Source organism: Penaeus monodon, chromosome 18 (genome assembly GCF_015228065.2).
Source record: "Penaeus monodon isolate SGIC_2016 chromosome 18, NSTDA_Pmon_1, whole genome shotgun sequence".
Taxonomy (NCBI): Eukaryota; Metazoa; Arthropoda; class Malacostraca; order Decapoda; family Penaeidae; genus Penaeus; species Penaeus monodon.
In genome coordinates this window covers 7,128,404-7,144,139 of record NC_051403.1, presented here as the reverse complement: position 1 = coordinate 7,144,139, position 15,736 = coordinate 7,128,404, and positions in this window count along the sequence as shown.

Below are 15,736 nucleotides of genomic sequence, written 5' to 3'. Positions count from 1 at the left end.
CAAAAAAAATAGAGAAAATTAAAATAATATCAATTGTAATAGTAGTTGTATTTACCTATCAATTTCAATAATATATTATAATTGACATAGATGAATTTAGCATGTCTGACTATATCATTTCTTTAATCTCATGGCAACAAATTAAATTAATCTAGAAACCTTGTTTGCTGTTCTTAATTTTACACCGAATTATAAAACAATATAAGTTTAGTAAGAATTTTCGATAGACATTATAGACGTATTAGACTTTAGCTATCCTGTCATAATTGGAGAATTCAGTGCATTTCCCATCACATATCAGAATATTTTACAGATAGCTGATATTTTTGTTTGCTTACAATATTTTCATTTCACAAGATACATCAACAGATTAACAATTAATTTGATGGTTGCAGGAAATAAATTAGTTACTCCTCTAATGCATTTTCTGTTTCCTAAACTAAACAAAGAAAATAGTAATATACGAATTTATCAGGGAACTAAAGTATGTATGTATTTATGTCTGTATATATGTATGCATGCATGTGTGCATGCATGTATGTACGTAGGCATGTATGCATACATGTATGTATGCGTGTATGCATGCATGTATGCATTATGCATGTATGTATTTATTTATGTATGTATCTATGTATGTATATGAATGTATGTATGGATGCATGTATATCTATATGTATAAGATGGCGCACGTACACACACATACATATATAAATATATAAATTGTTTACTTGTCCTCCCGAATTTAGGTCAATTTTCTGGAAAAAAAAAGTTATGTTGACGACACCTCCATGCTGTTTAAGCACAAATCACATGTTGAAAAGTTTCTCAACTATCTATACATCCAACACGCTAGAATCAGGTTCACAAGTGAAATGGAACATAATAACCAATTTCTTTCTTTAGACACCCTATTTACAAAATATAATGGTAGTTTACATACCAATGTTTACCGTAAACAAACCTTTACAGGTTTAGGGATGACTTTCCATAGTAACACACCACAAAAATACAAAATTAACTACATTCGTACTCTATTAAATAGGGCCTTTAACATATGAACCACTTGGATGTTATTCAATAATGAAATTCTTTTTCTCACTACTTCAAAGCAAATGGTTATCCTGAAAATGTATTCTTTAAGCACTTAGAAACTTCTTAAATTGTAAACTAAAGATGTGAAGTTCATCAAGCTACTATTACTTGGAAATGTAAGTTTTAAAAATCGTAAACAATTAAATGAAATACTAAAACACTTATTTCCCCAGATAAAATTCTAATTTGTATTCACAAATAGCCACACCATAGGCACTTACCTACAACAAAGGGAAGTACTACCCTCAGAAATAGATTCTTATATTATATACTTATTTTCTTGTTCTAGCTGTCATGCTAGCTATGTTGGATCGACATCGTTTTAAACAGCGTATTTTAGAACATGTGTAAGTCCATAAGACCAGGCTTTCCTTTCAGTAAACCACCTTTCTCAGCAATCCGACACCATTCACACACACACTAGATCACCCGTACACTAAGGCAGATTTTACAATTTTGTCCACTGTTTCCAACAATACACAAGATGCAACCAGTGCTTAACAGTGCTTTAACAGCCATTCAACTACATAAAATCTAACAACCTAACAAACTATTATGCCCTTCAAAGGTGTGCCTCTCCTTTTGCTTCTCTTGAGTTTTGATTTAATTTTATTATTGGTTATACATAATTACTAATACTTATATCTATATTTTATTTTACAATAAAGATTTTGTGTGTATATTTCATGCTTTGTTAGATATTTTTCGTTTCTTTTTAAACGTTTACTCCTGTCTGCCTATCTAAAAGCTTTTGATAACTGTAAAAAAAAAAAAAAAAAAAAAAATGCAGAGTATATTGTCTTTTATTTATTTATTTATTATTATTATTATTATTTTTTTTTAGATCACTAAGGATGGATAAAGATGTTTGTGGCAGCCATGGCTATGCTTTTCCTCATATATATATATATATATATATATATATATATATATATATATAGAGAGAGAGAGAGAGAGAGAGAGAGAGAGAGAGAGAGAGAGGCGTGTATGTATGCATATGTATGTATATATATATACACGTCTCTCTCTATATATATGTATATATATACATATATATAGATATAGATATTCATATATTTATATATATATATATATATATATATATATATATAGAGAGAGAGAGAGAGAGAGAGAGAGACGTGTATATATATAAACATATATGTATGTATATATATAAATATATAGTATATATATTTATATATATGTATATATATAGGCCTATATATATACGTATCTCTATATATACAAATATGTGTACATCTATACTCATACATATATGTATATGTATTTGTATATGTATGTGTGTGTGCGTATATGCAAACACACACACACACACTCACACACACACACATACGCACACGTCCTTACCTGCTCCGTGTTCACCGCGTGCCTTTCTTCTCTCTCTCTAATACTCCCTCCTCTCCCTTTATTTTTCAGACCTAACAATGGAATGTTGTCTCATTTTCAGTAAATATTCCTAAGGTAAAGTTAAGAGAAAAGACCCGTTGCCGGGGGGGAAAGAAGATGGGAGAGGGGAAGGATAAAGGGGGGGGATCGAAGAGATGATTTAGTAAGAGAGAAAAGAGTCGGGGCTTAACCCAACTTGCGGGGTAAAAGTTGGGGGCATAGCTGATAGGACGAGGAAAGGAGGATAAAGGTCAGCAAGGGAGGCCTCGCGCCATCGGTGGTTCGCTGCCCTGGCATAACGGTGACTCGCTTCGCATGAGCTAACTCACGGGTCGGCGAGGCCACCGCGCCCGGGCTGCGGATCCACTCGGCTAACGAGGGAGGTTGGGAGCGGTAAAGGTGGCCTGTCCGGCGCCATCGGGACGCCACCGTGCACGGACTTCTCGCCCATGGCAACGGTGGTGTCCTCGGCTAACCGTGCGGCTACAGGTTGAAGTACGAGTGAGATCGCTAATCAGAGGCTACCTCCCTTGCCCGCGTCGAGCAGAGATTTCTCCCTGTCGGCTTGCTTGCTTGCTTGAGATTTGCGAAGTTCTGGCTTCGCCCGGGCCTTTCACTTATGGCCCGGCCTGTGTCAGCTTTTTATGGCTGTCTCATTTGTTGGTCTGACACTCGGTGCTTACCGTGGCGGTGGGATTGCCAGCAGGCACTCCTGTAGCCGTGGTGTAAGCATCTCGCATAATCTCTTTACCAGCACGACGGCTGTGTTCTGTGGGGTTTGTCTTAGGAATTGCGTGTGCACGCAATTCTCCAAGTAGTGTATCTGTGTGGCGTTCGGCTCGCCGCAATGCATGCAACACCTCTCTTCACGTTCTATGGTTTGTATAATCTGCCATGCACAGTGGTAACCTAGGCGCATTCTGTGCAGAATGACTTCGGTACCTCTGTTGTTTATTTCAGAGAGTGCCAGTGGTTCATAGCCTGTGGCATCTGAGTACCAGCTGGCCGAGGGGGAATGTCTCGTTTCCTCTCTGTGAAGCTGCAGGAGGAAGGAGTTGGCCACCACCGTACACTTCCTCCTAAGTAAATTTCGGCTCTGATGTATTATCATGGGATTTGGGGGCATCCCCCGGCCGATTTCGGCTAATCTGTCAGCAAGCTCATTGCCTCTGATCCCTATATGGCTGGGAACCCAGTTTATGATAATTCTTCTACCCTGAGCAAGCATCCTTTGTGTTATTGTGCCGATGGTTGTCAGGAGGTAGATGTGTCAGTGGGTGAGCGCTGCTGAAGACAGTCGACGGCTCCTTTGGAGTCTGTGTGTATGACCACGTGTCCTTTCCTCATGGACGCGTGTCTCAGTGCTCCCATGATAGCAACTACCTCTGCCTGTAGCGAGGAGGCGTTGTCTGTTACCCTCATGGATATTGTGGCATCCTTGCTGCAAAGCCGGCGCCTGCAGTGGGGGTCAAGGGATCGACCAATCCGTCTGTGTAATATGTTCGGCTCCCCGGAGGGGTGATGGTTGCAATGACCCTCTGGGTTTCTGCCTTTAGGCTAGGCGTACAATATTCATTCTTTTTGCTTGCCAGTCTCATGACCGAGAACTCTATCGAGGTTTGTGCCCACGGCGGAGCTTCGACAAAGTCAGGGTGTGGGGAGTCCATGCCCTTGGCCAGTAGTGGTTCTTTGAGCTGATGGCGTATTAGCACCCTGGCTGTGTGAGACAGCCAGGAGTTGCTTGCAAACAGCTCGTTATCTTGTTCTAGGCGTCTGACTATTTTGTGTCTTAGGCTTGTGTTCCTGGGAGCCTGGATGACCTTTGATAAGAATTGTGCTGCCGTTAGATCAATTCGTGAGGCCAAGGGGAGAAGGTTTGTCTCCACTAGGAGGTTGAGGACCTTCGCCCACCTTGGGCACCCAGAATGACCCTGGCGGCTTCGTTTTGGACTGTCTCCAATCGGTCTTTATATTTTCTTTGATGCCAATCAGAGCGAGGGAGGCATAGTCTACAAGGGGCCCTGACAGCATGTACGTAGAATGATCTTAGTACTCTGTGTCTGGCCCCTATGCGTCTTCCACTCATTACTCTCATGACAGACAGTCTTGCCTTTGTTCGGTCAGCAGGTACTGGACCTCCTGGCGGAAGGAGAGGGTCCGGTCTATCCTTACCCCAAGGTACAGGTATTCCTGAACCCACTCCAAGTCCATTCCCTGGATTTTCAGACTTGTGCCTTGAACTCTCTGTCTCAAAGCCATGGCCTTGGATTTGGCTGCAGAGATCTTTAGTCCTGTCCTGCAACACTCCTCGGATACCAAGTCCAGACAACGCTGGGCTTTGTTTAGGCAATGTGCTCCAGTGGAGATGATAGCAAGATCGTCTGCATAGGAGATGATCTTGCACCCCACTGGGAGGTTTATGTTGAGGATACAGGACATTTAGTGTGTTAAAAAGGGCTGGACTGAGAACCCCACCCTGTGGCATTCCATTTTCTAGTGGCATGTGCTGTGATAGGTGACCTTGGAATTTGACTGGCTGTTCTATTCGTAAAGTAGTCACCTATCCAAGCCAAGAGCTTACCTCTGATTCCTTTTTGGATCAGGCTCTCCTGAATGGCAAGAGGACTTGCCAATTCGAAAGCCTTCTCCAGGTCAAGGAATACTGCCACAGATGCGCCCGTGTTTATTGTGCTCAAGAGCGTGGCTATGCTGTGCGCTGTGCTCATGCCCTGGTGAATCCGTGGAGGTGTTCGTGTGGGGCTCCCATTTTCCCATTGGAGCCGGTTCAGTACCATCCTCTCGGCAGTCTTGGCCAGACAGCTGAGGAGAGAGATGGGGCAGTACTTCCCCGGCTCCTTTGGTTTAGGGATGGGAACTATGGTAGCCCTCTTCCAGCTCTGGGGTAGAGTGGAAGTTTCCCAGGACCTGTTGATGAGTTGCAGGAATGCAAGCTCACCTACCAGTCCCAGGCGGGAGATGATGGGGTACGAGATCCCGTCATCGCCCGGGGCTGAGTTGCAACTGGCTTTGTGTGCATCTCTTAGTTCCCTCAGAGAAAAAGATAACGTCTGAGTTATCGGGTTCGGCTGCCCTTTCTCTGATGTGAGCAAGTCTGTCTGGTTGTAGGCGTTCTTGTCTTGCCCTCAGTTCGGCTGGCAGACTGTCGCTGCTCGTTCTCGCAGAGAACTCTTGCGCCAATCTGTTGGCCTCTGCCTGGGGGTCGTGGTGCGTGCATCTCGGGGCTGAGCGGCTGGTGGCTCGCTTGACCCGTTGCCATAGCTCTGAGAGGGTGGTACGGTGATCGAAAGACTCACACCATTCCAGCCACTTTTCCTGCCTCACTCTGCTGGCAGTTTCCTTGGCATCCCTCACAGCCTCCCTTAGGAGGGCTAGGTTGTCGGGGGTTCTTTGCCTTCGGAAATGTTTTCGGCACATGTTTACCTGTGGTTGGCCTCCCCAATCTCGTTATTGAAGTACCAGGCGTCCTTGTGCCTCCTGGACCCAGGCCGAGTTTTGGTATGGTCAGTGAGGCTGCCTCATCAATGGCATTTACAAGTCTGGCTTGTAGCACTTCCACATTTGGCTCTGTGTGGGTTCATTGCTTCTCAGACATCGTGCCAAGTCGCTCTGGAACGCCTGCCAGTTTGCCTTGTCTCGTTTCCATCTTGGCTTCGGTCGTGGTATTTCGGCTGGGCCCCTATCCATGAGGGTTGTTATAGTGCCATAATGGTCACTAGTGACGGTCTCATCGACACGCCAGCCAATCCTCTCCACCAGAGTCGCAGTGGCCAGGGTGAGGTCTAGGACCCCTCCTCTCACATGCGTTGGCTCCTGGCTGTTGAGGAGAGCGATCTCGGGGAATGTCTCGAGCACGTTGGCTATGTGACGGCCAGCCGCATCCGGTTGCCCTGCAGGGAGCCAGATGGGGTGGTGTGCATTGAAGTCTCCCCTATGATCACTCGGTCGTGTGCTGCGGAAGCACATACCTGGCTGATGTCTAAGCTATACAGTGTGGCCTGCTGTACACGTTGTACAATTTCAGGGGTCCCCCGGCCAGTTGAATCTCGACGGCAAGAGATTCAACATCTTCTCCACAGTGCGGTGCATCGGCTATTGCGGAGCAGGGAATTGTTGCCTTCACCAGGGTCATCAGGCCTCTTTTGCCATCGGAACGTGGCAGCGCGTAGACGTGATACCCTGAGAAGCGAACAGCTTCCGCTGATAATGTCTCCTGGAGCATGACGATGTCAATGCTCCTTGATCGCACTATTGCGTGGAGGATGGCACTCCTTGAGGAGAAGCCACAGATGTTCCACTGCAGAATACTTAGATTGCGTGTCATGATGTTACTAATTGATAGTTACATCAGAGACATCGTCACATTCGGGTTGACGGTCGGAGTCTGACAACTCCATTGTGAGATCCTCACTGCTTGAGGACTCTCTTTCGGCTGTCAGGCTATCCCTGGATCCACTGGGGGGTGGAGAGCCTTTGGTAGCTCTGACTTTTCATCTTTGGCTTTTTCTCGGGCCAGGCTGTTTCTGTGCATTGGCTGGCCTTGCCTGGGGAGGCTCAGCTTCTTCTGATTCGGCTTGTGGGACTGAATCAGCCTGGTTAGGCTTGCCTGTGAGGGCATAGCCTGGCTAGGCTCTGCCTGTGAGGGCATAGCCTGGCTTGGAGAGGGGAGGGGAGTCTCGACCTGGGCTGAGGAGAGGATTGGGCTGATTTGCCTTCTCCATCTTCCTTCCCTTTATGCTTTTCACGGTCTGTTTCAGTGTCGTCATGGCAACATGACTGCCTTATCCGCCTCTTCCTCGGTCCTGGACAAGGATACTGCCACTGCTGTGACCACAGCAGTGATCAGGATCGACATGTCCCCCTCGTCGAAGAAAAATGTCTTCTGGGTCTGGGGGGGGACCGTGTGGTGCTGTTGGAACCTTTCTTCCTGTGGTTCCTCTGCACTTGCTTCACTTGGGGGAACTCCTGATTGTCGGAGATCTCCGGTTTCGGCTGGGGGGCAGCTTCCTTCCTCTTAGGAGGTCGGGAAGCCTTTTCGCTTTTGTTCCTTCCCCAGACGTAGGTGCCTGGGGGGGCAGGAACAAAGTCTGGTCGCTTCTTAGCAACCTCTTGCCGTTTGAGGGCCGCCTCTTTCCTGACAGAGCAAGCCAGGCTCCAGGCGTGATGCCTCTTGGCACAGTTAGGACATTTGGCTGTTGTGTCCTTCTTTCTTCTTTATGTGCCTTGATGCACACCTCAGTATTGAGTGCCTTGCTACAGACACCACATTTTGGCTTGGCTGTACAGTTAGCCTGGTGGTGTCCGTACTTCTGGCACTTGAAACACCGAAGTGGTTTTAGGCACATAAGTGCGTAGGTTGTAGGTACCCCAGTTACCCAGATCAAGGGTGGAGCTTGGGGGACCTTTCATGGTCACCAGGACTTGCCTGGTTGGAGTCTTCCCCTTCGACAATCGGGAAGCCTCCACGACCTGTGGGTGTGATGTTATCACCTCCACATCGTATGAGACTGAGAAGCCAAGTAGCACCATCTTGACTCTCTTCTCCTCGGGGTTCAGTGGCGAGAGGCTCACTTTCCTCCCATCTTTAACTCCTTTGTCTCCTGCAGGAAACAAAGGGTGGCTTGATCTTTGGGCACGATGATCATGCCCTGATCTCGCGCAAGCCGGATCGACAGCCGGATTTTGCGCTGGCTCTCCAATGCCCTTCCCATTTGGTAGGCATTGTCGAAGCCTTCGGGTTTAACGGGGACCTTGAATTGCGGGAAACGCCTTGGGGGTCCAGACTCGCCATCAGAGTCGGACTCCGGCCTCGGCCGTTTCGGTCCGCCCTTTCGGCTTTGGGGCTTGCTCGTGGAGGCACCAGCTGTTTCGGCTGGTGCTCCTGATTCAGTCAGTGGGGTCGTCTGAGGGGGGCTCAGAGACCTTCCTGGTCTGGGTGCTGGCCTGGAGGGGCCAGCATGAGAGTCCATCTGTTGGACAATCTGGTGGACAGACATGTTTGTACATGATTTATTTGTCTTGTCCGCCATCTTGGCAGCAGGCATGACAGTGTCATCCTGTGCTCGGGGTTTTCTTTTGCCACCCGGAGGCACGTAAGACAGTAAGGTCTGTCTGTGGGGGATTTTTGTTTAGATTTTCCATGTACTTGGCAGTGCTTCATCCACTCACGCCTCCACCCACCACGGAGTCCAACAAGGGGAAGCTGGGTGCTAGAACCAATGACTAGCAGCAACAGGGGTGATGAGTGAATATACGCAGCCAATTAGCCGATTGCACTGGTACACACGGACGGTGTGGGTACCAACGGCAGCATGACTGCTTGACCCTAGCCTCCCGAGGGAGACCAGCCGATTGACCTGACCGGGCCTGGATCAGGCCGCCTGTCTTGCCAGAATAGAGGACCAAAGAGGCGTGTTGCTAGCCGCAGGGCGTACTCGTGCACGGCATCGCTCAACCTCCAGGACTCCCGTCTCCCAGCTCACAAGGGTGCCACGCACGGCAAACACGTGGGTAGGTGTCAACCTCTGGGAGTATCCCAGAGGGGATGCCCTTCCACCTACAGGACATCATTGATGGGAACACTTCTGCTCCTCCCTCAGTGAGGAAGGGAGCTCTTTCACTTTTTCCAGGCAGTTCCTCTCCGCTCCTCGGAGGGGACCTGTACCCTTTTTCAAAGTGAATCCCTCTTTTCTCTGAAACGCCCAAAGGTTGTTTCACCTCATTGAGAAAAGAGGGGGGTCCTGCCCCTGTTCCTGTCAGTTCCTTCATCCCTCTGGAAACAGCCAGCCACAGTCTGTTTCACCACAGTGAGGAGAGAAATTACATTTTTCCAGGAGGTTCCTATGGCAGGACGGTTTTTTGAGGTGGATCCCTCTTCTCTCTGAAACATCCAAAGGATGTTTCACCTCAGTGAGAGAAGGGTGGGTTCTGTACCTGTTCCAGTAAGCTCCTTCGTCCCTCGGAAACAGCCAACCACAGACTGTTTCCATCACAGTGAGGGAGAGGAGCTGACTTTTTTCCAGGCAGTTCTTTTGGCAGGGTGAGTTTAACGTGAATCCCTCTTCTCTCTGAAACACCCAAAGTTTCACCTCAGTGAGAGTAGAGGGGACCTGTACCTGTTCCAGTAAGTTCCTTCATCCCTCTGAAATAGTCAACTACAGACTATTTCATCACAGTGAGGGAGAAAGACTAACTTTTATCCAGGTACTTCCTATCACGGGAACTTGATGTTCTGTCTAGCAGCTGCTATTAGACAGAACCTGGCTGAAGGCCTGACAAGGTGGCTCTACCTGCCTATCGCCCTATTCGAAAGAAAAAGAGTGGCAGTCATCAGATGGTCTGCCAGACCAATCCCTAACAAAAGAATGGCAACTCTATGCACACCGTAAGGCAGGCCTTCTAAGGCCCCCCAGACCACACCCTCCCCTGCGGGAGGTAAAGGTCTGCCCACGTCCGAGCACGCGCCCGAAGATGGGGTCCAGTTCACCAGAAGGTGTGCACAGAGTCATCCTAATGCCGAAAATTCGCATAGGAAAGAGTAGGCTAGTAGGGCACGAAGCTACATGCAAGCACATAGCATCGTGGCATCAAACAATGGGGGCGCGTCACCGTCCGGTAACGCGGAAGAGCCGAGGCCGAGATTGCATGGGACCAGGCGCGGTGCATCTCTTTAATATGCCCATGCAAAAGCCACACGATCGAGGGATCATGGCATCATGGTAACTCTCTTGGCGTTGCTCGGCTCCACCCGCTGCGCCCCGTCCGCCACCCTTGCCGGAGCCGATCATCCCCTCTCTCTGAATCGTCCAATTAAGGACCGATTCACCGCAGGGAGAGAGGGGAGGAGCCTGTTCATCTCTTCGTAAGGAGGGTTGTGTCTAAGGTTTAAAAAGAGAACTTTTGTTTTTGTCGCATTAGTTTTGATAAGCCATTTGTGCTCCCACCTCGAGACGGTGTCAAGCTCGTCGTTGATTCGTCGGACAACACCAGCGAGCGAATCATGTCTAGCTAAGTGAGTACAGTCGTCGGCGTAAAGAAGCGTCAATGAATCGGGGAATGTGGGGTCGGGGAGGTCGTTTGTGTATAATATGTATAGTGTTGGGCTGATTATGCTGCCTTGAGGTACACCTGCGTGCATTTGAATGGTGTCTGAAATTTTGCCTTTAAATTTAAGCTTTAATTTACGGTCATCCAAGAAGCTGCATAGCAGCTTCTTGGTGCACGAGGGAAAATTGAATTTTGTGCACAGTTTGTACTTCAAGCCAGCATGCCAGACCGTGTCGAAGGCTCGCTCCACGTCTTTGGTTACGAGAACCGTCTTTAGTCTTCTGTCTTTGTTGTTAAGACAGTAGTTAGTCAGTATGTTCAGTGCGTCATTTGTCGAACGGTGAGAGCGGAAGCGAATTGTTTTGAAGAGAGTAGGTCATGGTTGTCGAGATACCGCCTTAGTCGGGAGTTAATTACTTTCTCAAAAATTTTGCCTAATGTCTCTAGTAAACTAATTGGGCGGTAATTCTTGGGGTCAGTTAGGTCTTTGTTTGGCTTAGGGATAAGGGCCACTAAAGCAGTTTTGAAAGGTGAGGGATAGTAGCCAGAGGCAAGGGAAGTGTTATATAAGTGCGTCATAGCTCGTAAAACGTTGTCAGGAAGATGAATGAGTGCGTCGCGTCCGATCTGAGAGGAGCCCGGAGCCTTTCGAGGAAACCTCATTATTATTTGTTTTACCTCCTCCAGCGAGATGGGGGCACGGAGTTCGCATGTGTCGTCCAGATTATCCAGGTGGATAATCTGCTCTGGTTCTGTTTCTATCCGTGGTCTTGGCTCCAGGTGTTGATGGTTTGAAAGTGATCTTTAAAAAAGAGGGGGGGGTTCATGAGGATAGAAAAACAGTTTGTCAGTGGTCATGAAAAATTTTGATAACCTCCACGGGATCTGAAATTTGATTGTTGTCCTTGAGGAGGTGAGTGAAGGGGGGGAAGTTACTACCTTTTAATTGTCTAATTGATTGCCAAAATTCCCGTGGAGTGCGAACTCTCATAGATTCTGCTTGTTTAATTAAATTTTGCCAATGAATTTTGTGGTCATTATCAAAACTATTTATGACGTGATTTCTGAGGATAGTGAGGTCCCACCGAACTCGATGTAAGTGATTTAAATTTTGAAGGAAATGATTCCTATAGCAGGTCAGGAGACGCTTGGTTCTCTCGCTTGGATGGAATGATTTGCGGATCTTATAGCGCTCTCGCGGTATGGCGCGGCGCATTGCTGCTGATATCCAAGCGAAAAGATGATGCCAATGCCTATCTATTTCGAGAATGTTTTCTCTTTCAAGGTTGAAGTTAAAAATTTTGACTGGCAAGGTAAGATTTAAAGTCATCCCAGTCTGCTTTTTTGTACCTGAAGGATGTTGTTTCTTTGTTTAGTATAGGTGTCATTGAAAGTTTTATGATGACGGGTATGTGGTCAGAACCGAAGTTCGGGCCAGGTTGTAAGTGTGTGTGGTAGGGAGTGCCGCTCTGTTCCCGAAAACGAGATCAGGGCGGCCCTTTCCCCTCTCGGTGTGAATGAGGTGTAGAAGTCGGGTCCGATGTAGTGGAGTCTTTTTGTTTCGAAAATAGACAAGAGCTGTCTGCCGTGTGTGTTGTTGTATGTGTGGTTGAATGATGTGTGTGCTGCGTTAACATCCCCGGCAAAGAAGACTGGGAGATTATTATAATTAAATAATTTATTGAAATCGTGAATAGGCAAATTTGACTGGGGTCTGATATAGGCAGTGGCAATCATTATAGGGCCCTGCTGGGTGAAGAGCTTAATAGCCATGAAATCAGGATGAATGAATGGAGGCGAGATGATTTCGAAATGAAAGGTGGATTTTACGAGAATGCAGGACCCTACAAACCAGCCGTTTCGTGATTGTCTTGACGTGTAGCCGAAGTGTTTAATAGCATAGGAATTAGTGATAGAGGTGGAGTTTAAAAGAACGACGTCAGGACTTTCCCGGTCTAGGAAGTCGTAAAATACGTGTCTTACGTTATAAAATGATCTTACATTCGCTTGAACGATTGTCAGCATGCCACTCAGAGCAGGTTTAAGATGACGGTGACCTACTTTTCGTGGCGTTTGCTGCTCACGGTAACGAGATCGAGAACGAGGACGAGCCCAGACTGGGTCTCTTCGGGGTCCGGGAGGGACCCTGGGAGAAGGAGGCACGGAATTCACGGAATCGGCGGACCAATTCCCGACACTTCCGTGTCTCCCTAAGTCTCCCTGACGGGGAGGACGGGAACTACGTCCCTGGGGGGAACAGGCAGCGCGGTAGCCCCCTCTACAACCTCAGGACTGAGGTCGATGTGGAGGCTCTCCCTCGCTGCTGGAGTCCCCGATGATGGTGTCGTCATGACGACGACGAGGAGTGGACGGCTCCGTGGTTTCCGTGAGCAGAGGGTCTTTTTTGTCTTTCTTTTGGTGCATGTTAAGTGGTGAAGGGAGTTTGCGTTTGTGATCGTTTGTGTTATTTGTAGTTTTTTCTTGTGCAGTTTCTCTAGGTTTGCGTTGTGGTTGTGGTTGTGGGAGTACGTGTGCATGAGAGGTAGAGGGCTGTGGTGAGGTGGTGGTCGCCACTCTAGCCTCGGTGTTTGTGTTTGTTTGTGCGTGATACTCAGGTATGTACAGGTTCTCGTCTTCGAAGATTTCCTCGGGAATCACAATGCTGGGGAAACCTGACAACCGCAGCAGCACTACAAGGACTGCCCAGTCCTTAGCCGACTGGGGAGCCTGCCGGCTCCCCCGTTGATCTCCGACTTCACTACCAACACCCAGCCATACCTGTGGGCACTCACACCCACAACAAATTCTCCCCAAAGAGATAAGACACCAGTAACCTCAAATAGAAGATGGGCAACCATCCATCTTCTGTAGTTAGCTGTGCGCCAGACTATTAACAACAAGAAATGGATTGATATATGATGTTCAGAGGTATCTATGTAAATGCGCCAGAGTATTAAAAACAAGAAATAGGTTGATATATGATGTTCAGAGGTATCTATGTATATTTTAATCTAATATGATTATAATGTTTATGACAGTTATTGTTTTTGTAATATTAAATAGAAGAGTTATTTATCTAATAACGATATTATAATAAAACAATGTTAATGATATACACTAAACTTTCTCTTTTTTTTTTTTTTTTTTTTTTTTACTGATTTCAAGAACTGTGATTCAAATTTGTCAGTACGCGCGCACACACACACATACACACACCCGCGTTTCCCCTCGTGGTGTTCTGGGACGCTGTGGTGCTCGGTGCCTCTTGGAACTGTTCAGTGTTCACGACCCTGTGGATAACACGCCGTCTGCCTAGCCTGCCTTGTGTTGGTGGTAGAGAGACGAGGCGGCCGGCGTAACAATATATACAATAATAAATATATATAAGAATAAATATATATATATATATATTATAGTAAATATCTATATATTATAATATATATACATTATAATTATTATAATAAATATATATATGTATTATGATAAATATATATATATGTATTATAATAAACATATATATAATAAATATATACATTTATACATATATATACACATATATATGCATATATATACATATATGTATATACATATATATACCTATATATACATAAATGTATATATACATATTGCAACGCCAGTGGGTCTTTGTCTCTGTACGAAACATGTGTTAACATGAAAAGGATAACCTGGGCATGTGTTAACATGAAGAGACCTGGGCAAACAGGATGCAACTGGCTGCGAGCGGAGGAGCAGAGGAACAAGCCAAGAGAGACGAGTTGCGTGCTGCTCCTGTGAAGACCTCGTGTGTGCCCTTGTGACCTGATAAACTTCGTGTTGCCCTGTTATAAGCTGTATCGTGCAGTGTGACATGCTGGTGTCCCCCCTGTATTGTGCCTATAGAAAAGTGTAAAGGTAAATAACTTGTGTAAATAAAGGAAAGACTGTCATTTTGTGTTTATTTCGTGCCCTGCCTCGCCACTTGGCGTTTCCCCTCGTGGTGTTCCGGGACGCTGTGGTGCCTCTTGAAGCTGTTCAGTGTTCACGACCCTGTGGATAGCACGCCGTCTACCTAGTCTGCCTTGTGTTGGTAGCAGAGAGACGAGGCGGTCGGCGTAACAAATGGTGTCAGGAGTGGGATTTGTGATATTTGATCAGTGAGAGCGCCGATTTATCATGTCCAAAGATGGCGGCAGCCATGAGGGAGAGGAGGCTATGACTGAGGCAGGTACGAGTGAGGTGAAGCCGAGCCAGATGGACCTGATCACTGCCATGCTGGCCGGTATGAGGGAGGAAATGGCACAAAGGGCAGAAGAGCAGGCACAGAGGGCACACGAGCAGGTGCACCATCTCGTCCAGATGCAGGCAAGGAAGGCAGAGGAACAGTTCTGCCAACTTGTTGAGGTGCTACAGAGCAATTTTGCATCTGTGAAGATGGAAACTCAGCAGTACACCGACAAGGCCTGCAACAGCGTGAAGAGTGAACTGATGGAGGAGGTGCAGACTCTGAAGGGCGAGGTTCAGGGCCTGAGGGAGGAAGTGAAGGCGGAAAGGCGGCGTCACGAGGTAGTAACGTTGCAAGCAGAGAAGGCAGACGTTCTGGCAACAGATGCCAGAGTGTCAGATTTACTGGGGTCTGCCTGGGGTCCGTGCAGGAAACTCCCGGGCCTCGCAGCATTGTGTCGGAGCCAGTGGTCGCTGCAGAAGGCTGGGGACCCATCGGAACCGCTCCCTTGGGTATAGGTGGCGGCAAACTCGGACCCGGTCAACCCGCCTCGTTGCCTCCCTCACCCCCTTCCTCCCCCCCAGGTGTGTTAGTTCACAGCACGCGTTCTCCACCCTGCAGCCCCTCGGCCTCCAGACATTCTGTGAGGCGTAAGCCAGCTGAGTACGACAGGAAGGTGGCCTGGGAGGCATATATCGCCCAATTTGAAATGCTGGCATCTGCCCAGGGCTGGAGCCAGGAAGAGAAGGCCCTGCAGTTGGTAACAGCGCTAAGGGGCCCCGCGGTGGAAGTGCTGGGGCATCTGCCGCCATCCCAACATGCCTCTTACACCAGCGTGGCAGAGGCTTTGAAACGCCGTTTCGGGCACCACCACCAGGCCGAGGTATATTGGGCCCACTTGAAGAAACGGACTCGTGAGCGTGGCGAGACACTGTCCCAGCTGGCCTGTCC